The sequence below is a fragment of the Cervus canadensis genome, chromosome 8 (assembly GCF_019320065.1).
Source record: "Cervus canadensis isolate Bull #8, Minnesota chromosome 8, ASM1932006v1, whole genome shotgun sequence".
Classification (NCBI taxonomy): domain Eukaryota; kingdom Metazoa; phylum Chordata; class Mammalia; order Artiodactyla; family Cervidae; genus Cervus; species Cervus canadensis.
In genome coordinates, this window is record NC_057393.1 from 89,608,877 (window position 1) to 89,635,790 (window position 26,914).

The window sequence follows — 26,914 nt, forward strand, 5'->3', positions numbered from 1 at the left end:
CATGTTGTCTGATATTAGCACGACACAGCTGCTCTCTTTTGGTTCCTGTTTTCATGGACTATCCCTTTCCAGGGGGCGCTCCTCTGTCCATGGAATTTTCCAGGCAAGAGTACTGGAGTGGGTTGCCATTTCCTTCTCCAGGGGATCTTCCCGACCCAGGGATTGAACTCGGGTCTCCCGCATTGCAGGCAGATGCTTTACCACCTGAGCCACCAGGGAAGCCCTAGTGGTAAAGAACCCACCTGCAAAAGCAGGAAACATAAGCGATGTAGGTTCGATCCCTGGGTCAGCAAGCTCTCCTGGAGGAGGGCATGGCAACCCACTCCAGCAGTCTTGCCTGGAGAATCACACGGACAGAGGAGCCTGCCAGTCTACCCTCCACAGGGTCACAAAGGGTCATGACTGAAGTGACAGCACAGCACATCTTTTTCTATCCTTTCATGTTCAACTTTTTTTCTCCCTTTGGATCTAAAGTTAGTCTCTTATAGATAGCGAATAGTTGTATCGTATATTTTTATCCTTTTTGCCAGTCTTTTAAGTGGAGAGTTTAATCCATTTACATGTAATTACTGATACTGAAGGGGTAATAGTCTGAAGGAGTGATCAGTAATTGTCATCTGGCTCTTTTTCTGTATGCCTTATGACTTTTTTGTCCCTCATGTCCTGCAAGATCACCTTCTTTTGCATTGTTAATTTTTTTGTAGTGAAACATTTTAATTCCCTTCTCGTTTCCTTTTGTGGATATTCTGTAACTATTTTCTTTGTGATTACCTTGTGATTACAAATAATATCCTAAAATTACAACACTCTAGTTCAGTTTAAGTCAGTTTAATTTCAGTAACATAAAAAAACTGTTCCTATACAGCTCTGACTCCACCCCTTTCAGGTACTGATGCTACAAAATTAAATCTTTTTAGATCATGTCCAAAAGCAGACAAATTTTTAAACTTTATTAATCTTGTCAAAGAGAAAACAAAAAGTGGAGCTACAAACCAAAGTTAAAATAGGACTAGCTTTTTTTTTTTTTTTAATTTGACTGCACTGGGTCTTAGTTGTAGCTTGTGGGATCTACTTCCCTGACCAGGGATTGGACCAGTTTCAACCTAGTCCTCTTGCATTAGCACCAGAGATTGTTAATCACTGGACTACCAGAGAAGTCCCGAGGCTAGCTTTTCTAATTGCCTGCCTATCTACTTTTACCAAATGTGAATTCCTAACATTTTGAGCTGCCATCCAGAGCCCTTCACTCCAACCTGGAGGACTCCCTGCTGCAGGAATATAATTAGCATAGTTAGCATAGTTAGCATTGCTAGTTAATGCTGGCAGTCAGTGTAGTCAGCAGATCACCATGGTGCTGGGCCTCACAGCCGTCTCGGGGACAAGGCTTCTATTGAGAATTGCGATTCTTTACATTATTGGTAAAGGTTGATTCGCCAAAGTGAGCCCAGTACATTCTGACTGGGACAGAGTTGGCCATAAAGGTCATTAAGAAGAGTCAGCAGAGGTCCTCCAGCCTCCAGGACTCTTCTGAGAAGTGAATAGTATGAAGGCTCTGGACCATGAAAACATCGTCAAACTCCTGGAGGTGACTGACACAGAGGAGACCTTCTTCCTGGAGATAAGGGCCTCAGTGAGCGGGACATGTGCAGCCATTTTGAGGACCATGGGACATGACAGAGGCTGACACCCGAGGGCCACTCAGACAGCTGGTCTCTGCCCTGCAGCTCGGCCTCCAGAGGCACGTCCTGCACTGTGACCTGAAGCCAGGGAACCTCCTCTTTGACACCAAGTAGTGTGTGAAAATTACAGACTTTGGCCTCAGCAATGAGTGTGATGAGAGTGGGAAGCTCAACACTTCTATGGCAGCTGCACTTACTGCCTGAGAATTCTTTCGGGGACAGGGCTCCGACTGCCCTGTGGTGGATGTGTGGAGTCTGGGAGTAGTTCTCTACTCATGGTGACCGGGACCCTGCCCTTTGGGGGACAGGACTTCTCAGAGCTGTGGCTGTGAATCCTCGTAGGGCAACACCCCATTCCCCTGTGTCTGTCATCAGAGAAGGAATTTGCTAAAAAAATATGGTCCTCAACCCCAGTGACAAAAGCACCTTAAATGACTGACAAGGCCTCCAGGGGTGAACCTGGGCCAGAAGGAGCCGCTCAGGCCATTCTGTGTGCCGCCCTGTGACCCCGGGGGTGACAGTGGTGAGGACACTGGTGTCGAGGTGGGACCTGATCCGTGACTCAGGGAACAGGCAGCAGGCACTGCACCGTAAGCTCAGGGGAACACAAGGTGGACGGCTGCTCCATCACTGCGAGGCTCTCCCCTCCCATGGACCTCAGCAGCCATAACAAGCCTTCCCCAAGGCCTGAGGTGTCCACACTTATACCACATGGCTCAACCAGGGCTCCGTTTGTTACGCAGCCTCTTGCTGGGCAGACTATTATAATCCTGCATATTTTCAAGTGAACCCTGCTCTTTCTGGCTGTGGCCAGAGGTAAGTAAAATGTACAACTGCAGGAGGACCAGGAGTCAGGGCAGAAGATCAGAGAGCCTGCCGGTCTCCACCCGGCCTGGAGCAGAGGCCCACCATCCCCAGCCCAGCCCCCCGTGTGGCCCTGAGGCCTTCCCTCCACCAGCAACACCAGCAGCAGGACTGGAGTTCCAGAGGGAAGCAGCTGCCCCTGGATGTGTCCAACACCAGGAGCTCCTCCCACGCTGGGCAGCCTGAGCGTGTGTCCCCAGACACTTTCCTCTGGCCACAGCCAGGAAGAGCAGGGCTTGCCTGAGAATAAGAAGGTGTTTAACAGTCTGCCCAGCAAGAGGCGGCGTAACAAACGGAGCCCAGGGAAAGTCCATGGATGACCCAAGAAGAAACGTCAAGACGCCCTCCCTGGCAGTGGTCGGGGGGTCGAATCCTCTGACAAGATTTGAATCAGGAGGGTATCCCACGCCTCCACGGCCTTCAGAAGCATCGTATCCAAAGCCCTGACCAGCTCAGAGGACGGTCTGCAGCGGCCTGGCGACCAGAAGAGGGCCCACCTGGCTGCAGGGCCCCCCTCGGCTCTCACCTGCAACTGCAGAGACCCGACTGCCTCTCCTGGGCATGTCTCCCTACCCCACTCTTCTGTCCTCCATGTGAGAGGGGGCGCGGGAGAGTTCTTGTCAGCTCTTTGGTTCTTCCAATTCCTGTTGATAAACTTGATGCTCCAGTTTTGCATCCTCCCTGAACAGAATTGAGGCTGTGTATTTTCCAGTCTAAGAAGCGTGCAGTCATGTGGTACTAGAAGTAAATCAGAACAACTAAATGCAAAGACAACCAAGAAAATAAGGACAGTGACTTCCAACAGCAACAACTGCTGCGCTGCAGGGCCGAGATGCAGAAAGTGTGTATGACCTCCCTGCACTGACATTACCCAACATCTTCAGAAGGGCTGAGGGGAACTTTTGGTCCCTGGGGCCTGTGTTAATCATGACTGAGATGCCCATAACTAGGACAGAGTCCCGTGAAAGCCTGTGTGCAGTGTGATCAGGTCCCTGTGCAGCTGAGTCTCCTGACTCTCATGCAGATGTCAGGATCTCCCCTTTGGTGGGGGGAATTGTCCTGATGTGTGGGTGTGACCACAGGGACCGGGGAGCAGGCAGTCTGGCAGGAGGAAGCTGGAGTGTCAGGCACACACAGGACAGAGGTCAGGAGCCAGGCTGGGGAGAGGGGCCTGGGCCAGCCCCCTTGCTTCCGGGACCATCCACACCAGTGCTCTGTGCTCTCCATCTCCAGACATCCCCACCTCAGGGCTGGACAGTAGTTGACTCTGATGACGGAACATTGTGCTCACAGACTCTCCTCTTCTGTGAGGTGTGGGGTGGGGCTGGCTGGGCTACAGCTGCCTCTGGTCACTCTATTTGTCCATCACAGTCCCAGAGAGAGCAGGGCATCCATGAGTAGGGCAGGACACAGTCTCCTTCCACTGGCCAAGATGTCTCAGGCTGCTGGTGACCAGAGGGCCCTGTGGAGGTGGGGTGGGGAGAAAGCCTCAGTGTCAGTGATGGAACCCCGCCAGCAACTTGTCAGGAAACCTCGGGAAAAGCATCCCCTTGCCCATGATTTTCAACTGGTTTCTGAATTATTTCCTTCATGCACTGTCTAATGGACAATTTCATACAATATGAGCTCAGGGTAGATGGGTCGGGTGGTGGGAGGGAGCATTAGAGGCGGTGGGCTGAGGCATCCAAGGGCTCCCAGTACCTTGTCCACTCCCAGAGCACTGGACACCCTCCTTTATCTGCACACTGGCCGCCCAGGACTACAGAGTTCCTGCCTCCTCTGCAACAAGGGTGCTTGTGTGACCAGGCTCTCCCTCCAGCGGGGATGGGAGTGATTTGCACAAACTCTAGAATATGTCCTAGGAGAGTGAAGCAGGCCCTTTCTGCTTCTCCCTCTGTCCTGATCTGGAAACGTCAGCTGTGAGGTTGAGCTCATTCTGCCCTGTGGACAAAGCAACTCCTCTGGGTTGAAGGGCATTAGGGACAGGAGGCTCCAGACCCGCCCTGGACTGTCTGCCCCCTGACCCAGCGTGAGGGGGGCAGCTTCCCTTTGCCCCTCAGCCATGGGCCCTGAGTTACAGCTGCTGAGCCTTACCCGAGGCTGGACAGCAGGCTTGGAGGGGACCTTTCCTGTGGCTCCCAGGGTCAAGCTGCTCCCAGGACCACAGCTGTCTGATGTGTCCCCCCTCATGTCTGTGGGGGACAGCCCAGCTCAGCTCCAGCCCGCTCTCCCCTCTGGGGGCTTCTCTGGAAATCTAATGACTAAAGAATTCAAGAGTGATACATTCCAGGATCACTACCCCCACTCTCTCCCAGAGATGCAGCTTGTTTTGAAACAGTGACATTTCCCTGCTACCATCTGTGGATTCTAAACAAATAACTTGGGGAACAGGCCATCTCACGTGTGGTGTAACTTGATTATTGCCAGAAACATGAGTTTGGAACCAACAGCTTTCCTGCTAAGTTGACAAGTTAACAGCTTTGAAAAACCAACCTATTTCCACTCAAAGGCAGAGACTGGTTCTCGGTCATGCCTGGGCCCGAGCTCTCAACTTAGGGAGATGGGTAGTTAGGACCTCATAGGAGTTTGGTCCTGTCCACGTGATTTTTATATGCCCTCCACCCTGATGGAGCCTGTGATTTTATGGGAAAAGGAATTCTAATACATCTTAATATTTTGTACTTGATTTTGTAAAAAGGTGTATAGTTCACTTGTTCTTCATTTGTTTACTATGTCTGCAAAGTGTCTCATAGGCTGGTGTAAAACAGAATATTTAGTAGAAACTTTGAGGGTCAGTAAGGCTATCTGATCAGGAAACAACCGCCACTGAAATGAAAGTTTCTCCTCACAGTCCTGGAAGAGGGGTTTCACCACTCAGGGAGCATGGGGACGTCAGTAGGCGGAAGAGCTGGAGCTGTGGACAGAGGAAGCCTTCATCGCGTTGCTGAAGAGGGAATGGCAGGCAGGGTGAGTAGGCTGAAGATTGGCTGGGCTGAGCAACTTCATCGGCTCTGGGGTTAGGGGATCCCAAGTGTCCTACAGTCTGACCCTGGGTAGCAGGGCAGGTGGGCAGTGGTTCAGAGTGTGAGCCCAGTTAAAGAGGAGGTTGGTTTGTATGTGAAAAGTGGGCCCTGGGGGAATTCCCTGGCATCCAAGGGTTAGGACTAGGCATTTTCTCTGTCAGGGGCCAGGGTTTGATCCCTGGTCCAGGAACTAAGATCCCACAAGCCCTGTGATGCAGCAAAAAAAAAAAAAGAAACCACACAAAAAAATAGTGGGCCCTGGAAGGACTCCCGTAGGGGCAGGGGTGACATGGGGAGCAGAGGCTGAGTTGAGGTGCTGCAGAACACGGAGTGTTTTTGCTTGCAAAAGCAAAGCATCAAGTTAACAGAAGGTAGAAACGGTCTGTAGAGGGTACAGCTCTAGTGTCACCTCCTCAGAGGAGGGGCACCCTCCACAGTGAGACCCTCCCCAGGGCTCTCCTGCTCCATTCCTGCACAGTATTCAGCACCCAACTCCCTGCTCCACACCAGCCGTGCCTCCACCCACCCAGTGGAAAGGTCCTCACAGGGCCCACAGGGCTTGCAGGACTTGCCCTCTCTCCCACCACTCCCCCCTCGGTCCTCTCTTCCGCACCCTGCACTCCTGACTCCCCTGGCCTGTGTGTCCCCCACAGCACGTGTCCTCCTGAGCGGCTCTGTGCTCCCTGTGTGCCTCATTCAGCTCCAGGCCTGTCCCCCAAGTCAGCGCTGGGCCTGCCCCCCGGGTCTGTGCCGGGCACATAAGAGACTCAGCAAGCAGTGAGTCGACAACTCACCATCACCGCCTGGAACCTTCTTGTCCATGGCCTCGGCGTCCACACACGCAGTGCAGGTTCACTGAGGCCCTACTGTGTAGGGGGTGGACTCCAGACCCAGCACACGGACGGAGTGAAGCGGCGAGTCTCCATTCTCAACAGCACACAGCCTGGAGGGAGACAGAGGAAAACAAGTAATGTACAGGCAAAGTCAGGTGGTAAGATGTTCCAAGGAGAAAAAGGGAGACAGGAAGGACATTTGAAGGCAAACTCTTGGAGGTGTTTAGAGAGCAAGTGACGCAGGGGCAGAGAGTGCCAGGCTGAGAGAATGGCAGTGGAAAGGCTCCGGGGGCCACAGTGGGCTGCATGTCAAGAGTGTTACTCTCTGCAGCTTCTTAGCTTTCTCTCCAGTCTGTATGTTGCCTTTGTTTATAATCCTAATTCTGGACCACCAATCTGTAGGGCTTAGTAGATTCTAGTTCAGTCATTTGAAGTGGAAATGTGTGAATCTGGGTCATGTAAGCAGGTGTTTACTGGGTGGCCTCCCTGGGCCCAGCTGTGTTTGGCCCCAGCAGGCTGTGAAGTGAGAACAATCTCCACCCTGAGGACCCCAGTTAGTGGACATCCAGGTGCCCTCAGGCCCCTTCTGTTGCATCCCTGGGCCCCTCCTCTGGGTCTCAGGCTCCCACCCTGACTTCAGTTGCACCTTTATCCCCTACTTCCAGCTCCTCCTGGACATTTCTGTCCCAGTGGTGCCTGAACTTCCCTGGGTCAGCATGTCCCAGACAGAGTTCACCCCCGGCCCCACGACAGCCTTCTCACCATGGAGCACCTCTTGCGGGGGAGCCACTCCCAGCTGGATGCTTGAGGCCCAAGGCACAGCCCTTTCCCCGCCGTAACATGCCTCCCAGTCATGGTCCCACCTCTACGGGTTCCCCATCATCCTTGCCCTCCTTCAGCCTTGCTTTGCACACCAATCCATCTCTCCTCTTCACAACTCCCCATGAGGCAGGAACAGGTACATACGGGCACAAGGAGGTGACAGGATATTCTGCTTGGAAGGAAGAATCGGATCCCAGAACAGAGGACAGACAAGGTCTCCCCAGTCGGCCAGAGCACAGACCACAGTGGCAGCAAGATGCCCGTAAAGGGTGAGGCAGCCTCATACTGCTGCCCCTTCCATCTGTCCCCCAGGGTGTCTTGTGCTTCATGCCTTGGCCTGGGCTATTGCCTACCTCAGTCTGTTAGGGGGGTGCATGTTCATTCATTCATTCACTCATTCTTTTATCATGTATCTGGTTCCTGTTCTGTGCCAGGCTCCAGGTGAATGAGGCCTCATCCTTGGAGACCCAGCTCAGACATCACCTCCTCCATGAAGCCCTTCTTGATCCCCACCCTTTCTACAGCTCTTCTGGCCTCACCTGGGGCCCCCAGGACTGTGATCACATTATGATTACCTCTCCAGCCTGTGAGCTCTGTGAGGGTCTGGGCCCGATGCAGACAGGGGCTCAGAAAAATGTGATGAGGATAAAACACCAAATAGATGAAGGGGCCAAACACAGGCCACATGTCCATCAAGTGCCCCTTCTCCATCCCTCTAGGACCATGGCTCCATCATCAATTGGAAGCAAAGGGACCCACTCTCACCTCATGCTCATTCAGACCACTAACAGTCTGGGTTTGTTTTTTTTTTTTCCCATTTTAATTTTTTTTAACTTGGGAGCCATGTCATGATGGTGCCCCTGAGTAGTGAGAAATCTAGTCACCGCTCCAGGAGTAGAATCTACCTGTCCTGTCTTAGCTCAGACTGGATGGGAAGCAAATGCCGGATGTGGAGGAGGAGATGGCTCAGGGTCTCACCGGAAGGGTCTCTTCTGTCTCGCTGGAAGAGGTGAGATGGAGAGAGAGGAGGCACAGCTGTCAGGGCCGGGTCACGGCAGGAGGAGTGGAGACCAGGGGCTCCCGGGGTTCTCCTGCTGCTCCTGCCTCCATGCGGAGCCTGCTTCTCATGCTGTAGCCCACCTCCAGGCCCTCACATGGCTGAGCCTCCACCAGGAACCCTCTCCTCTCCTCACCAGCACCAATGCCCTGGCCCTTTCAAGACTCTGCTCTTCTGGGGACTTGTCCCTGAGCCTGCCTGCCCCGTGCACCTGCCCCACCGTGACTCACTCCTCCACTCTGCACTGAGCCCTCCTGTTGTAAAGGCCTGAGGACAGCACGTCTCCTGGGGACCTACTCTGTGCTCTGGGACCAGCTGAGGCCCAGTAGACTTCGGTCATAAGCTCAGAGTCTCTGTGACCCTGGGTGCATCCCTTGTCCCCTTGGAGGCTCCGTTTCTCCTGTAAAGGGTCTGGCAGTGGCCATCTCACAGCAACGCTGAGCCATTGGAGCTGCCGGAGGTGGAGTTGGGCCAGAGACTGTGGCCCTCAGGGCTGACCCAGGGACCAGGCCCCTCATGGCCAGTGTTTGTGGGAAGACCGGGAGCAGCGATGCATGTGTGGTAGGAGAAGGGCAGGGTTTAGGGGCAGCTTTGGAGCCTGAAGACACACCGCCCAGGGGACACTCTATAGAGCTCCTGGTCCTGGCCTCTCCCACCCCTCCGCTTCCTGGCTGCCTTTGGAGGACATGTGATGACAAACCGCTCCTGTGAGGGCTGCACTCAACCCATTTATCCCACCCGCCAGGGGGTCAGGACAAGCTCCACACAGCTGTGGCCCTCATGTCAGCAAAGCTCCATGGCCTAGGAGGAGGACTGCAAACCCAGACATCTCCAGGGGCAGGCAGGAACAGGCCGGGGAAAGCCTGGGCCCGGGAGACGGGTAGTGGGAGGTGGAAACTGTGGCGAGCTAGGGATACAAGCCCCCACTCAGCCTCAGAACAGCCTCACTCATTTACCCCCTGGGAATGTCCCCCAGGAGGCCAGGACTTCTCATTTCTTGTCAAAACTCACAAAGCTAGAAATCTGGGGCTTTGTCTGAAATCTCCCAGTTTTTAAATGTTGGAATTCATTTTAAAAATCCAGATTTGCCCCTGGGCCCTTGTTCAAGGCCCTTAAGACCAAATGTGGGCTGGGCAGTTGCCCGGAGGCAGGGTCCAGACTGGATGCTCTGTCACTGCCCAGCATGGCCCTCGTCCCCCGGGGCCTCCTTGTGGATGCCCAAGGGACAGCTTCACCCCCAGAAACCAGCCCCCAGGCAGGGTACGGGGTGGAGGTGGGGCGTCACAGTCTCCCCAGGCTGCCTTTTCCTTCAGCAGATCCGCGGCAGTGGGATCCATTTATGCCCCACACTAGGCTGGCCCTGTGTGTGGAAGGCTGGAGTTGCCTCCATGAGAAGCGTCCTTGTGCAGGAGAGCGATAAGCCTTCCCCGAAGCCCTAAACCTGCATTGAGCACCTGCTGCATACACAGTCCTAAGATGGGAGCTTGGTGGATGGGGGGAGCCCGGGCATCTGACCACAAGGGACCAAATAAGCCAGATGAGAAGGCAATGGTACCCAGGGCTTCAAGGAGGAGGGAAGATACATCTGATGGGGGGGCCTGTGACTGGGGGACCTTTGAAGCATCATCACCAAGTGATCTGGGGGGACAGAGGACATGTACGCTTGGTGCTCAGAAGGTGTGGGGAGCAGAGGGAGGGACCCTGTCGCTGTAGCGGCCGTCCTCCCCCCTTCCTCTGTCCTGACAGGGCTGCTGATGAGGCCCTTCTCCGTCTCCCCCCCGGGCCTGTTACAAGTTCTCTCTACAGATGAGAACACCGTGGTCCTCTATACAGAGAGGGCAGAGGCCCCCTGCGGTCACCCAGCAGGGTCTCAGTGACCCTCCTGGGCCCTGTTACAAGTTCTCTCTGGCAGATGTAGACCCTTCCTCTGCTTCAGACTTTAGGTCTCAGTTTGGGTTCACTGTGCACTGGGAACAAAAGTTGTGTTCCATAACATGGACACAAACTACACTTCCATCAACAGAGGAATGGGTGAAGAAATGTGCTATGTATCATATATACACATATATGATGGATCTTACTCAGATATATATCATATATACACATATACAATGGATCTTACTCAGATATATATCATATATACACATCTACAATGGATCTTACCCAGATATATATCATATATACATAGATATAATGGATCTTACTCAGCTATAAAAAAGCATTTGCAACAACATGGATGGACAAGGGGCATTATGCTCTGTGAAATAAGTCAGACAGAGGAAGACAGGTACAGTCTCACTTGTATGTGGAATTGAAAAAAGAAATCAAACTCAGAAACAACAGGGTGTGCGGAACCAGAGGCTGGTGTTGAGGGGGCGGGTGAAGTGGGTGAAGATGGTCAACAGGCACACACTTCCAGCTGTAAGACACACAATCCCTGGGGCTGTGTGTACAGTAAGGTGACTGGTTAACAACACTGCATTGTGTATGTGAAAGTTGCTAAGAGAGCAGGTCTTAAGAGATCTCATCACAAGAAAATAATGTGTAGCTGTGAGTGGTGGTGGATGGTAACTGAACTTCTTGTGATCATTTCACAGCATGTACACATATCAAATCATGATACTGGGCGCCTAAAACTAACACTGTTCTGAGCCAATTATATCTGATAACCTGTGTCTCAGTGATCAGGGGTGAGAGCCTGGACGATCTATTGCTGAAGCAGACCCCAGGTCCCTCAAAGCCTAACAGGGCCCTTTAGGGAACAGCTTGCTGACCCTGCCCAGGAAGACAGTGGTCGTTGCAGCCACAGCAGCGAGTCTGGGAGCACTCCCAGCCCACCCAGCCCCTGTGCTCTGCCTGTCGCCTCATTCACCCCCCCCACCCACCCCAAGAGGGACAGTATTCCCATTTTACAGATGAGAAAATAGAGGCTTGTTTTGCTTTAAATACCTTACAAAGTGGTAGGAACCAGCTTTGAAACCAGTGTTCTGATTTCAAAGCCACATCTCAACCCTGATCTCTAGAAGGTGGGGGTCCAGGCATTGGAGACCCTCTATCTTCCACCCTTGAAGCCCTGCTCCAGGGCCCGCCATCCAGAGGCAGAATCAACACACTTAACTCACTTATTCTCACCCACTCGGCCCTTGGCTGCTGCTCTCCTGCCGCTGACACTTCAGCTGGCTGAGGTGCTACAGGCGCCTCATCTCCACCTGCCGGCCCGCCCTGCCCTGAGGGGCAGCCCCTCCTCTCCTCCTTATTCTAAATTCTTAGCTCACAAGTCTGCAGAGCTGCATGAAAACAGCCCTGCTGGCCTGTGTGGAGGCCTTGATAAGGGGAGGGAGGGGGGGTTTGGGGTGGCCTCTGATACAGAAGGGACATGAAAAAGACAGTACTTACGTCCACAATGGGGCTCAGTTTGAAGCTAAGAACTTGGTCCCAGAGAGAAATAAAAACTGAGGGGCTGAAGGTTACAAAGATGCTGAGAAAAGGGCTTGACTATGGGATTGCAAGTGGGTTGTGCTAGTGGTAAAGAACCTGCCTGCAAATGCAAGAGCCATAAGAGATGTGGGCTCCATCCCTGGGTCTGGAAGATGTAGGAGTAGGAAATGGCAACCCACTCCAGTATTCTTGCCTGGAAAATTCCACAGACAGAGGAACCTTGCAGGCTATAGATAGTCCATGGGGCCGAACACAACTGAGGGACTGAGCACACAATTTAATAAAAAATAATCAGGCCCCTGGATGATAACAATTTGCGCATTAAAGTCAGAATTGGCTGTTCGACCTCAGTTCCTAGATGTGACTCACTGGGAATTGGGAGGCCTTAACTAGGGGTGCTGTTCTCTCAGCCGTAGCCACACCTGCCCATGTGTGCACCAGGGCCTGTGGCCCCATGGGTCAAGGAGGCCCAGGTCATAAGGAAGGACACTTCTGTGGGGTCATCTGTGTGTCCCCTGCAAGGTGAGCATCACGTGGAGAAGAGCCGTCCTTCCCCTCCATTCCCCAATCCCCAGGTCCAGTGCTGGGTGAGCACGCATCAGAGCCTATCTGTTTAGCAAACATCCTGGCTGGTGTCAGGAGGCTGCCCACTCTGACCATAAAGGGGATGATGGATTGGGATCCAACCCCTGCAACTCACCAGTGAGTCCCTCACCCACATCCAGCCCCTGTTCTCTCCTCTGTAACTGGAACCCACCCTGGGCCCCCCGTGTAAGTTATGATACAAAGCGCTGGGCTGTTCCAGGCATCCTGGGGTGTGCTGACTCTGAGGCCCAGAAGCTGGGAGAGGAGTGGTGTGGGTGTGGCAGGTGTCACAGCAGAGCTGTGTAAGAACCAGCTGCATGTGTGCTTTCTAGTATTCAGAGACAGAAAGCTGCCACCAGCAAATGCATTCATTAGGGCCACGTTTACTCTCTCACCAGTTACAATCATCTGCTTTGAACAGAGCTCTCTGGAGTCTATCAGTGACATTTCTGACCATCACAGAACAGTGATGCTTAGCTCCTCAGCACAGGGGGCCTTGTTTATTGTGATTTCTGTCTGCTTCTGCGCTCACTCTCTTGCTCAGCTCCTCTCAGCAGCTCCCCGTGGCCCAAGGCCTGCCCATCTCCAGGCAGAAAACACCATATGAAGTCCTGCCACCTTCCCCACCCAGACTGTGTTCCTGCAGCAATTAGCCACTAATGATCCCTGCTCATCCCGGCACCTCTGCCTGTGCTCCTCTCCTACTCTCTGCTCCCATGCCTTTGATCCCTCAGCTCCCGTGTTATTTCCCCTTTGTGGCAGGATGGCTTTGGCTGCTCACCCAGAGGATTTGCCCAGTCCAATTCACTTTCTTCCAGTGGACGCTCAATGTGGATGAATAAAGGTTGGTCCAAATCTGTCATGACAACTGCTTCCACCTAGCGATTGGTCAGGATAAGGATTCATGACCCAGTTCTAGCCAATGGAAGTCTAGAGGAAGTCTACAGGGGCTTCTATGAGAGATTTTCCTTTCTAAAAAGAGATATGCAGGGGAAAAGGTGACCCTTGCTTTTGATGGAGGGTTAAATTTGCAGAAGTGATGGCTGGAGTGGAGGCAGCCACTTTGCAGCCATGAGGCAATGACACCCACATTCTGGTGATGGTGGAATAGAGAGGTGGGTGGATTCTGATGAAACTGTTGGGCCACCAGACCTGCTCTGACTCTCCCACCTCTCACAGTTTCTTGAAACATTAAACATTAGTTGCCTAGGTAGTTGAAGCCACTCTCAATATGGATTTCTATCATTTCAGTCAAACACATAACTAAATGATACAGCCTTCAAATCTCAGTTGAAAATTCTCTGTCTTGAAGCAGTTTCCCAGCAGACTTGGGTCTTTGCCTCTGCCCCCACACCCTTCACCCATGAAAGCAGCTTAGGTGCTATGGCCTGTCAGCCTGGCTGGCTTATGTATATGTGGTCTGTGAACACCTCTGGGCAGGCCTCTGCCTTCTCTGTGCACCCTGAGCCTGCATACAGTGGGCCTTCAGAACCTTAGGGACCTCACCCCACCCCACTATGGCCAGAACCGTCCAGCCATCAAAAGGCCCGTGGATGCTCTTTGGCCCAAGCACTTCTTCCAGACCATGGGGTCTTCTACAACCTCTGCAGCATGAAGAGCAAGGGCCACTGTAAACAGAACTTCCCAGCTGTTAGATCTCACCTCTCACCTGCCTTCCTGTGCTGAGCTGTCAATTCATTGTTCGCTGGGTCTCTCCTGTGGCACCACGGGAGGCTGCAATGTGGAGAAAGGAGTACTGGAGCTGAGTTTCAAGGGAGACGTGGAAAGGGCAGTGATGGATGCATCCTGTTCAAACTGAGTGAGGTTCCCTATATATTCTGGAAAAGGCCTCTGATGTGCAAGAGGGAAGCAGGGCCCCCCAAAGCCCAAAGGAAGAAGATATCCACAAGTATGAGGGGGGAGCCTCCCCTGTAGCAGCTCCAGATGGGAGCCAGTGACCCAGGAACTGTCCATGTGGTCACATGAGCTTGACAAGCAAAGCAGGAGAAAGGTGGGCAGGACTTGGGGGAAACCAGAGGGTTGGGTGTGGTCTGGTGAAGTAAGGTGCCCTCCTTCCTTCAGTGTGAATTGTTTTTGTGACTGTCAAAACAGCCACTTGGCAGTTACCAATTCTCAGACCCCTGGGAAGCCAGCGTGGGGCTGGGTGTCTTAGCCCCTTCAAATGGACAAGCCACACCGTGTGGCCTCCCAGATTTCAAGGAGCAGGATCTGGGGCTTCTTTCTGACTGCACACTTCCTGGCTGTAGCCCACTTACCTCCCTTCTCTGAGCCTCCATCTTGTCCTCTAAAAAGGGACATGGATTACTACCTTAACAGGACTAACCCTGTGAGGACTAATTTGGGGAATCCTAGAATTAATAGTTGGCCCCGACAGATACCGCTTATATCCATTCAAGTCTCCAAATTAAACTGGAGTCTTGTAATGTTATGTGGAATTTCTTCCCTGAGGCCAGATGAAACCCACACCGTGGCATTTCCAGGGTCTCCACTTAGCCAGCTGGACATCAAACCCAAAGGGGCTCAAACAAGCTAACAAACAAGCAGGAGAGAATGATCATAACTAAGTCCACCGGCACAGCTTCTGGCTGGACTGTACCTGGGTCTCAGGGACGTCAGCAGGAATTGTCTTTCCCCACCTCTCAGCTCTGCTTACTGCTGTCATCCTCACCCAAGTAGCTCTGCCTTTGTGGAACAAGCCCTCCAACTGCCACAGGCTGACGTCACATCCCTCCAACTGCCACAGGCTGGCCTCAGGTATCCCCTGTTCCTAACGGAAATAAACCTCCATTCCCCAGGAGTCCAGCTTATGCCCTGATTAGTCACTTGTCCAGCCCTGAGCCAATCACAGGCGTCCAGGAGGATGGAACATGCTGATTGGCCAGGGGGAGGTCATGTGACCACCCCTCCGGGAAGCCTGTGAGCTATTCAGCATGTTTCAGGGAGGGAGACAGTGTGACGCCCCAAGAGCAGGGGTGAGGGCACAGCTGAAGGATCTGCTGTGATGTGTTTCTGGGATGTACCTGCTTACATCCTCTTCACACACCCAGTGGGAATTCCCCTATTTACAAAATGATTTGTGATGGATGTCTTCCCTTCCCAAGCCCGATTTCACCCACTCACACCAATTAGGATCAAGACCTCCTGTTTGAACACAGGACTGGGCATCCCCTCCAGCCTCAAGGCTTGCTTTTAGTGTGTGATTGCAGTCATTTATTCAGTCAGCAAACATCCGCTGAGCATCACCATGTGTTGCTACAGGTTTCAGAACTGTTGGTTGCTCTGAGTAGTGGGCATTACATAGGGGCCTGCCAAAGGGAGTGAATTTTGTCTGAGGAAGCTGTTCAGACGGAGTCACTGAATAACTGAATTGCTTGCTGTACCCCTGAAACTAACACAGCCTTGCAAATCAACTATACTTCTGTATATAAAAAAGATATTCCCTTCTTGAAAATTGTCCTTAAACTTGTAAAGTTTTCCCTTTCAAATGTAGGTTCTTAATGTGTCTGTAATTGATTTGGTGGTGTTTCTCTGAGTTAGGGATCCAGCTTTGTTTTCCAGTTGCATGTCAAATTGCCCCAGCACCATTTACTCAATGGGCCTCCTTTCTCCATTTACATATTGAGAAGCCTTTTTTCAAACTCCTAAGCATCAAGGACCTCAGGTCTTCGGTAATTTGTAGAGCACCCACGGTCATGCAGACTGTCTCTACAGTCTGTGCCTTCTCTCCTCTTTCTATTATTGCAGTTTCTAGTATGCACAAGTGCCCCAGAAAGCCCCGTGTGGGGACCTGTGGGTGTTTCTGTGAGGACAGGGGACGTGAGCATGAAGGAGCGGCTGAGTCCTTAATGACCATGCGACCATGCTGAGTGACCCCAAAAGGGGTTCTGGCTTCCTCAGACAGGGCTTCTATGTCTTGGTGCCTGGTTGTGCACAGTAGGACTGTAGATAGGGACCTGGGGCTCTGGGGCCAGCAGTAGAGAGATTAGCCCTCTCAGCTTGCTTTTGCATTCATTTGCCTCCTATGGGCTCTGCATAGCCGGTGTGGAGACATTTCTGACACCTTTCTCCTAAAAGCCAGAGAGGTGCTCACTGCTTGTGCTTCTCATCCCCTGTCTCATCCTTCCTTATGTCACACTGACTGTAAAGTACCTGTGGTTTAATAGACCCCCCCCCCCCGCCCCCTCCAACTCCCTCTTACTCCTACTAGCTCCTTTCCTGGTAGGGAGATAAAGAACTCTGGGAGCAGTTGGAGCCTGGCCAGAGAGACACATTCTGGCCAGGAAAGCTGCACCCCTGCTGTGGCTTCTGATCCTGCACCCTTGGGTCCTTGGTGTAGGCCCCACCCTGAGGCCTCCCCTCCCTGATCCACACCAGTAGAGAATACTTGGTGCAATCCCTTAGCTTTTCTGCCCTGGTCCTCATCCAGCCCCATCTGCCTCCCAGGCTTCACCCTTGACGCCCACCCACAGGGTCAGCAGGGCCTAGTTCTGGACAGTTTCACACAAAGAGAGACTGTTGGAAGCCCTCCGACCTCTGGTCTAAATAAACATTTCCTTAGAGCCTCATGATCCTGTGGGGAGATACTGGTTTTGTGCCTATTTTACAGTTGAGAAAGAAAAGGCTCAGAGCCGTTGTGTGATTCGCCCAGGGTCACCCAGCAGGTCAGTGAGTGTGTTAGGATTTGAACCCAGGCTGTGTGGCCCCAGTCTCCATGTCTCAGACTCCATGACTCTATACAGGTCTTTCAGCTCCTCGGTTAAATTTATTTCAAGGTATTTTATTCTTTTTGGTGTAGTTGAAGTGGGACTGTCTTTTTCATTTCTCTTTCTGATAGTTTATTATTATTGTGGAGAAATGCAATAGATTTTTGTCCTGCAACCTTGCTGGATTTGTTAGTTCTAATAGCTATCATTTTGTGGAGTTTTTATGGTTTCATAAAATATTGTATCATATGCAAATAGTGACAGTTTTACTTCTTTTGTTCCAATTTAATTTGGATGGCTTTTATTTTCTTTTCTTGCTTCATTCCTGGGTAGGACTTCCAATGCTTTGTTGAATAAAATTATGAGTGGGCATCCTTGTATTTTTCCTAATCTTTCAGGAAAGATTTTCATCTTTTCCCCACTGAGTATGATGTTATCTGTGGGCTTGTCTTTTATGGCCTGTAATATATTCCATGTATAAACACTTTGTTGAGGGTTGATATAAATAGATTTTGTATTTTGTTTAAAGCTTTTTCTGCATCTATTGAGATGATCATATGATTTTTATCCTTTGTTTTGTTTGTGTGTTTGTATCACATTGATTTGTACATATCAGTCTTGCATCCCTAGAATAAATTCCACTGGACATGGCATTTGATTCTTTTAATGTATTCTTGAATTTTGTTTGCTAATATTCTGTTGAGGATTTTTGCATCTATGTACATCAGGGTTCTTCTTGACATTCTTAAATTCTGAATTTAAAATGTTATCTCAGACTTCCCTGGTGATCCAGGGGTTAAGAATCTGTCTAATAATGCAGGGAACATAGATTGAATCCCTGGTCTGGGAAGATCCCACATGCTGCAGTGCAACTAAGCCCGTGACCCCAACTACTGAAGCCTGATCACCCTAGAGCCCATGTTCTGCAACAAGAGAAGCCACTGCAATGAGAAGTCTGTAAAGCACAGCTAGAGAGTAACCCCCACTCGCCACAACTAGAAAAAGCCTTTGCATAGCAATGAAGAACAAGCACAGCCAAAAATAAAATGTCATCTCAGTGAAAAAATACATTTAAATGCAAAGATATCAAGAAAGGGAAAGAGCCCTTAGAAGTAAAAGATATTAATAATAAGGCATAACAGATGAAAGGAACAGGTATTCCAAATAACTTACTTTTCATAATAATTTTAGCTCTTCAGAGGACTTCTCATTAAAATAAATTTAAAAGGCAAATTCCAAGATAAAATTTAAAAATTTTCTTGGCACTATATTTCTATGATAAACTGAAACTTAAGTAATTTATGTATATGATGTTAAGGGATAATATTCAGATATTAAAATCATATTTTCAAAAACTTCATGACATAGGTAAGTACTAATATTAAGTGAAAAGGTAACTAGGAATATAGGATGATCCCATCCCTGGAGAAGGAAATAGCAACCCACTCCAGTATTCTTACCTGGGAAATCCCATGGGCAGGCAAGCCTGGTGGACTATACTCCTTGGGTTCACAAGAGTTGGACAACACTTAGGGACTAAAGTCCCACCACTACCAAGTTTAGATGAAAGTACAGATAGGTTGAGTGATAATTTTCAAGTTTAAAAAAATGGTTTAGTGTTAATATAATCAGAAGGATTCCATAAATATGCTTTGGTTTGATATTCTGTTTCTTTCAACCAGATACACAGAGCTGTGATGCAGATCAGGTATCACCAACACTTTCCCACGCCGCCGCCTGCAAGTCCTGGGAGGCACTGACTTCCTGTCTTGGAGCTCAGTGCCCGACTCAGGGGCTCCATAAATATTCCCAGATATGCCTACTTTTCCACAGTGTGGAATCACAAGACAAAGATTACTTCCATTGGAAGGTACCTCCTAAACACTGACTCTTACGAATTTGGTTTTATCTGCCTGCAATCCAGTGAGTGTATGAGTTACAGATGCAGCTTCTTTTGCCACAGAGCCACGGAGCCCTGAGCACTCCTGTCATTCCTTATTTGACCACTAGAGGGCCGTGCATGACCACTCATGACAATCGCCCTGCCCACACCAAACGTTTCACCAGTTATTCTTCCTCAGAACTTGTTTCATTTCCTTAGAGAATTTCTTTCAGGACTATTATATTCTCTTTTATTCATCAATCTTTTGGAATCTAATGAAAACTTACAAACAACAACTAAAGGTAATGTATTGGATGGGAGATGCCCCTCCTTACATAGGCAGGCACATAAAATTATGAGTGTCTGAATTGAGAGGGTCCGTATTCAACAGTATGTGAACCAAGAAACTCCAGACCGTCAAGCTGGATTTAGAAAAGGCAGAGGAATCAGAGATCAAACTGCAAACATCCGTTGGATCCTAGAAAAAGCAAGAGAGTTCCAGAAAAACATATTCTTCTGCTTTATTGACTACAACAAAGCCTTTGACCATGTGGATCACAACAAACTGTGGAAAATTCTTAAAGAGATGACAACATCAGGCCACTTTACCTGACTCCTGAGAAATGTGTATGCAGGTCAAGAAACAGCAGTTAGAACTGGACATGGAACGATGGACTGGTTTCAAATTGGAAAAGGAGTAGGATAAGGCTGTATATTGTCACCCTGCTTATTTAACTTCTGGGCAGAATACATCATGTAAAATGCTGAGCTGGATGAAGCACAAGCTGGAATCAAGATTGCAGGGAGAAATACCAATAACCTCAGATTTGTAAATGATGCCACCCTTATGGCAGAAAGTGAAGAGTAACTAAAGAGCCTCTTGATGAAAGTGAAAGAGGAGAGTGAAAAAGCTGACTTAAAACTCAACATTCAACTTAAAATGATGAAAGAGAAAAACCTACAACCAAGATTACTACACCCAGCAAGGATCTCATTTAGATAAGAAGGAGAAATCAAAAGCTTTACAAACAAAAATTGGGAGAACTCAGCACCACCAAACCAGATCTTCAACAAACGCTAAAGGATCTTCTCTAGACAGGAAACACAGAAAAGGTTTATAAAATAGAATGCAAAACAACAAAGTAAATGGTAATGGGATCATGCTTATCAATAATTACCTTAAATGTAAATGGGTTGAATGCCCCAACCAAAAGACAAGGACTGGCTGAATGGATACAAAAATAAGACCTCTATGTATGCTGTCTGCAAGAGACCCACCTCAAACCAAGGGACATGTACAGAATGAAAGTGAAGAGCTGGAAAAAGATATTTCATGCACGTGGAGACCAAAAGAAAGCAGGAGTCGCAATACTCATATCAGAGAAAACAGACTTTGAAATAAAGACTGTGAAAAGAGACAAAGGAGGACACTACGTAATGATCAAAAGATCAATCCAAGAAGAAGATATAATGATTATAAAGATATATGCACCCAACATAGGAGCACCTCAATATGTAAGGCAAATGCTAACAAATATGAAGGGAAATTAATAGTAACACAATAATAGTGGGAGACTTTAATACCCCACTCACACCTATAGATAGATCAACCAAACAGAAAATTAGCAAGGAAATGCAAACTTTAAATGATACAATGGACCAGTTAGACTTAATTGACATCTATAGAACATTTCATCCAAAAAAAGAAAAAGAATTTCACCTTTTTCTCAAGTGCACACGGAACATTCTCCAGGATAAATCACATCCTGGGCCATAAATCTAGCCTTGGTAAATTCAAAAAAGTTGAAATCATTTCAAGCATCTTTTCTGATCACAATGTGGTAAGATTAGATGTCAACTACAGGGGAAAAAACTATTAAAAATACAAACATATGGAGGCTAAACAACACACTTCTGAATAACAAACGGATCACGGAAGAAATAAAAAAGGAAATCAAAATATGCATGCTGCTGCTGCTGCTGCTAAGTTGCTTCAGTCGTGTCCGACTCTGTGCGACCTCACAGACGGCAACCCACCAGGCTCCCCCATCCCTGGGATTCTCCAGGCAAGAACACTGGAGTGGGTTGCCATTTCCTTCTCCAATGCATGAAAGTGAAAAGTGAATGTGAAGTTGCTCAGTCATGTCCGACTCTTCCCTCCCCATGGACTGCAGCCCACCAGGCTCCTCCATCCTTGGGATTTTCCAGGCAAGAGTACTGGAGTGGGTAGCCATACCTTCTCCAGGGGATCTTCCCAACTCAGGGATTGATCCTAGGTCTCCTGCATTGCAGGCAGATTCTTTTTTACCAACTGAGTCACCAGAGAAGCCCCAAATAGCCTGAATATCACCCCAGCATCATCCTACAATCAGGGAAAGAGCTGCAACTTACCTAGATATATACATATTTCACTCAACCAAGCTGAAGCTTCTATTATTAAAAATTTTAAAATTAATAGATAGGCCTATTTAGATGTGATCAATCTCAGCTCCAAATGTGTCTTATTGAACTGATCATCACTACCCTAAATAAGATTTCTTGTCCCATAAAAGATGAATGAAAACAACATTTATTCTTGAAGCTAAGAAAAAACAGAAACAAGTATTATCATTTTGACTCATTTAACAAAGACCAGTGGCTGAGCTAGACAGTAATTCAATATTATTTGCTTACTTAAATAACACAAAAGATCATAAGAGTCTACTATCAGCAACTATATAATAAAATGGACAACTTGGAAGAAATGGACAAATTCTTAGAAAAGAATAACCTTCCAAAACTGAACCAAGAAGAAATAGAAAATCTTTACAGACCCATCACAAGCACAGAATTAGAAACTGTAATCAAAAATCTTCCAACAAACAAAAGCCCAAGAGCAGACGGCTACCAAAAATTTAGAGAAGAGCTAACACCTTTTCTACTGAAACTCTTCCAGAAAATTTCAGAGGAACATAAACTGCCAAACTCATTCTATGAGGCCACAGGTAAACTTCCAAACTCATTCTATGAGGCCACCATCACCCTAATACCAAAACCAGACAAAGATACCACAAAAAAAGAAAACTACAGGCCAATATCACTGATGAACATACATGCAAAAATCCTCAACACAATTCTAGCAAACAGAATCCAACAACATATTAAAAAGATTATACATCACGACCAAGTGACTTTATCCCAGGGATGCAAGGATTCTTCAATATCCACAAATCAATCAATGTGATACACCACATTAACAAATTGAAAGATAAAAACCATATGATTATGTCAACAGATGCAGAGGAAGCCTTTGACAAAATTCAACAACCATTTGTGATAATAAAAAAAACCATCCAGAAAGCAGGCATAGAAGGAACATACCTTAACATAATAAAAGCCATATTTGATAAACCCACAGCAAACACTATCCTCAATGATGAAAAATTGAAACCATTTCCCCTAAAGTCAGGAAAAAGACAAGGGTGCCCACTCTCACCACTACTATTCAGCATAGTTTTGGAAGTTTTAACCACAGCAATCAGAGAAGAGAAAGAAATAAGAGGGATCCAGATTGGAAAAGAAGAAGTAAAACTCTCACTGTTGGCAGATGACAAGATCCTCTACATAGAAAACCCTAAGGACACCACTAGAAAATTACTAGAGCTAATCAATGAATATAGTAAAGTTGCAGTATATAAAATTAACACACAGAAATCCCTTGCATTCCTACACACTAACAATGAGAAAACAGAAAGAGAAATTAAGGTAACAATCCAATTCACCAATGCAATGAAAAGAATAAAATACATAGGAATAAATCTACCTAAAGAAACACAAGTACCTATATATAGAAAACTATAAAACACTGATGAAAGAAATCAAAGATGACACAAATAGATGGAGAAATATAGGATTGATAGAATCAATATAGTGAAAATGAGTATACTACCCAAAACAATCTATAAATTCAATGCAATCCCTATCAGGCTACCAATGGTATTTTTCACAGAACTAGAACAAATAATTACACAGTTTGTATGGAAATATAGAAAACCTTGAATAGACAGAGCAATCTTGAGAAAGAAGAATGGAACTGCAGGAATCAATCTACCTGACTTCAGACTATACTATAAAGCTGCAGTCATCAAGACAGTATGGTACTGGCACAAAGACAGAAATATAGATCAATGGAACAAAATAGAAAGCTCAGAGATAAATCCACACACCTATGGACACCTTATCTTTGACAAAGGAGGCAAGAATATACAATGTAGAAAAGACAATCTCTAAGAAGCGATGCTGGGAGAACTGATCAAACAACTGTAAAAGAATGAAACTAGAACACTTTCTAACACCATACACAAAAATAAACTCAAAATGGATTAAAGATCTAAATGTAAGACCAAAAACTATAAAACTCCTAGAGGAAAACATAGGCAGAACACTCTGACATAAATACAGCAAGATCCTCTATGACCTACCTCCAAGAATAAAAGCAAAAATAAGCAAATAGGGCCTAATTAAACTTAAAAGCTTTTGCACAGCAAAGAAAACTATAAGCAAGGTGAAAAGACAGCCTTCAAAATGGGAGAAAATAATAGCAAATGAAGCAAGTTACAAAAATTAATCTCAAAAATATACAAGCAACTCAATACCAGAAAAGTAAACAACCCAATCAAAAATGGGCTAAAGAACTAAACAGACATTTCTCCAAAGAAGACATATAGCTGGTTAACAAGCACATGAAAAGATGCTCACCATCACTCATTATCAGAGAAATGCAAATAAAAACCACAATGAGGTACCATCTCACACTGGTTAGAATGGCTGCTATCAAAATGTCTACAAACAATAGATGCCTGAAAGGGTGTGGAGAAAAGAGAACCCTCTTAAACTGTTGGTGGGAATACGAACTAGTAAGCCACTATGGAGAACAGTGTGGAGATTCTTTAAAAAACTGGAAATAGAACTGCCATATGACCCAGCAATCCCACTGCTGTACATACACACTGAGGAAACCAGAATTGAAAGAAGCACATGTACCCCAAGTTCACTGAAGCATTGTTTACAATAGCTAGGACATGGAAGCAACCTAGATGTTCATTGGCAGACAAGTGGATAAGAAAGTTGAGATGCCTATACACAATGGAATATTACTCAGCTATTAAAAAGAACACATTTGAGTCAGTTCTAATGAGCTGGATGAAACTGGATCCTATTATACAGAGTGAAATAAGTCAGAAAGAAAAACACCAATACAGTATATTAAAGTATATGTATGGAATTTAGAAAGATGGTAATGACGACCCTATATGCAAGAAAGCAAAAGAGACACGGATATAAAGAACAACCTTTTGGACTATGTGGGAGAAGGAGATGGTGGGATGATTTGAGAGAATAGCACTGAAACATGTATATTACCATATGTGAAATAGATGACCAGTCCGAGTTTGATGCATGAAACAGGGCACTCAAAGCCAATGCATTGGGACAACCCAGAGCAATCAAATGGGGAAGAGAGGTGGAAGGAGTTTCGGGATGGGAGGACACATGTATACCTGTGGCTGATTCATGTCAATGTATGGCAAAAACTACCACAATATTTAAAGTAATTAGCCTCCAATTAAAATAAATAAACTAATTAAAATTTCTAAAAGAAGATATTAAGGAAAACTTATAAAACTAATAAAATATGAAAAGGAAAATGAAATCACTCATAACATTCTTTAAAAAACACCTCAACATTCAAAAACTGAAGATCATGGCATCCGGTCATATCACTTCATTGCAAATAGATAGGGAAACAATGGAAACAGTGACAGACTTTATTTTCTTGGACTCCAAAATCACTGCAGATGGTGACTGTAGCCATGAAATTAAAAGACACTTGCTCCTTGGAAGAAAAGCTATGACAAACCTAAACAACATATTAAAGAGCAGAGACCTTTGCTGACAAAGGTCTGTCTAGTATAAGCTATGGTTTTTCCAGTAGTCATGTATGGATGTGAGAGTTGGACCATAAAGAAAAATGAGCACTGAAGAATTGATGCTTTTGAACTGAGATGTTGGAGAAACCTATGGAGAGTCTCTTGGACAGCAACGAGATCCAACCAGTCCATCCTAAAGGAAATCAGTCCTAAACATTCATTGGAAGAACTGATGCTGAAGCTGAAGCTCCAATACTTTGGCCACGTGATGCAAAGAACTGACTCACTGGAAAAGGCCCAGATGCTGGGAAAGACTGAAGGCAGAAGAAGGGGATGACAGAGGATGAGATGGTTGGATGGCATCACTGACTCAATGGACATGAGTTTGAGCAAGCTCTGGGAGTTGGTGATGGACAGGGAAGCCTGGCGTGCTGCAGCCCATGAAGTCGCAAAGAGTCAGACATGACTGAGTGACTGAACTGAACTGAACTTTGCCTAATGTGAAATTTTAAAACTCATTCAAAGTGAACAAAAGACCTAAATTTAGGAGCTAAACCTATAAACTTATTGGAGACCACATAGGAGCAAATTTCTTGACTTTGGATTTGGCATCAGTTTCTTAAAGGTGACACCAACTACACAAAAGTTAGAATATATATTGGTTGAAATGTCACCAACATGACTGCAAAAATTACACAGGGCATTTCTCCAGTAATTCTCCCAAAATCCATTGTGGGTATATGTGTTAATTGCTTAGTTGTGTCCAACTCTTGGTGACCCCATGGACTGTAGCCTGCCAGGCTCCTCTGTCCATGAATTTCTCCAGATAAGAATACTGGAGGGTGTATCCATTCCCTTCTGCAGGGGATCTTCTTCACCCGGAGATAGAACCTAGGTTTCCTGCACTGCAGGCAGATTCTCTACCATTTAAGCCACCAGGAAAGCCCACCACCCCACCTCTGCAAACCCATTTGGCAGTGCCAGTTTTTGTCTCCATTCTAGAGATGGGGCCACTAGGCACTTTGACTCTGTGCCCCTTCCACACTGCTTCTCCCTGGATTCCTCCAGAGATTGGATGCCCAGGCCTCAAGAACTCCCTGAGCTCTGGGGCAGGGTCACCACCTATGCCTGGGGCTGGGTTCACTGGCCAGGAGTAGCCCCCCCCCCCCCGGCCACTGCCCCTCCCCCCCGGCCACTGGGGGCCCTCCCAGTCCCAGGATAAGCTTCTACCTGGGCAGGAGGTTGTTTCTCTATGACACTGGAAGTAAGGGCTCCTGTATCCTCAGAGCTGAGAGACCCCCTACAGCATCCAGTTGCAGCTTGCTTGTCAGGTGGGCCCTGCAGATGTCTACTAAACTCTGGGTTCAAATCCCTCCTCTGCAGGTCTCCAGGACAGAAATGGGGACAGTTTCTTTAAACTCCATTTCTTCATCAGTCAAAGAGAGACAGTGTTTCTACCTTCAGCCTGGAATTGTTAAGAGAGTCCATGAGCTGATTCATGTCTGGAAAAGAGACCCAGGTAAGGGGTGGATCTTTAGCTGCACCTGTTGATTCGATGAGGTCTTCCCTGGTGGCTCAGTGGTGAGGAATCCACCTGCCAATGCAGGAGACCCAGGTTCTATCCCTGGGTCAGGAAGATCCTCTGGAGGAGAAAATGGCAACCCAGTCCAGTGTTCTTGCCTGGGAAATCCCATGGACAGAGGAGCCTGGTGGGCTACAGTCGATGTCCTTGCAAGCCTGCTGCTGCCCTGGGCTCCCCAGCTCTGACCATTTAATTCCCTCTGCTGAGTGCTCAACTCCTTCAGACTCATATCATTCTCCAGAAAGCCTTTTTCACACTCCCACTGGGTGGGGTGTCCCTTGGCCAGCTGTGGGGAACAGCACAGGGGCTCATGCCATCAGACCCAGGGCATCCCTGAAACGACACGACCCTGTGCCTGTGGATGATGAAATGCTGAGTGCCGAGAGCTGACCCTGGAGCTCCTTACATAGTGCCGTCTGCTCCTTGAACCACATGTTGGGGTGCCTGGGAAATGGGCTTCTTCCTTCCAAGGCAGCCAGAGTGAGCTGCCCTGAGCTCCCCGGGGTGCCTCCCACCTCC

At 47.8% G+C, this 26,914-nt stretch overlaps 1 long non-coding RNA gene across 2 annotated transcripts; it reads right to left on the minus strand.

Annotated features, from left to right (window-relative positions):
• Window positions 1-923: 923 nt before the first annotated feature.
• Window positions 924-15,130, minus strand: LOC122446192. 2 transcript variants are annotated; one of them, XR_006270809.1, is made up of 4 exons: window positions 14,919-15,130; window positions 13,971-14,035; window positions 6,361-6,509; window positions 924-4,005 (listed from the first exon to the last, which is right to left on the minus strand). It is a non-coding gene; the product is annotated as an uncharacterized LOC122446192 (long non-coding RNA). The 2 variants fall into 2 exon arrangements; XR_006270810.1 differs by having other exon boundaries at window positions 13,964-14,035.
• Window positions 15,131-26,914: the final 11,784 nt, after the last annotated feature.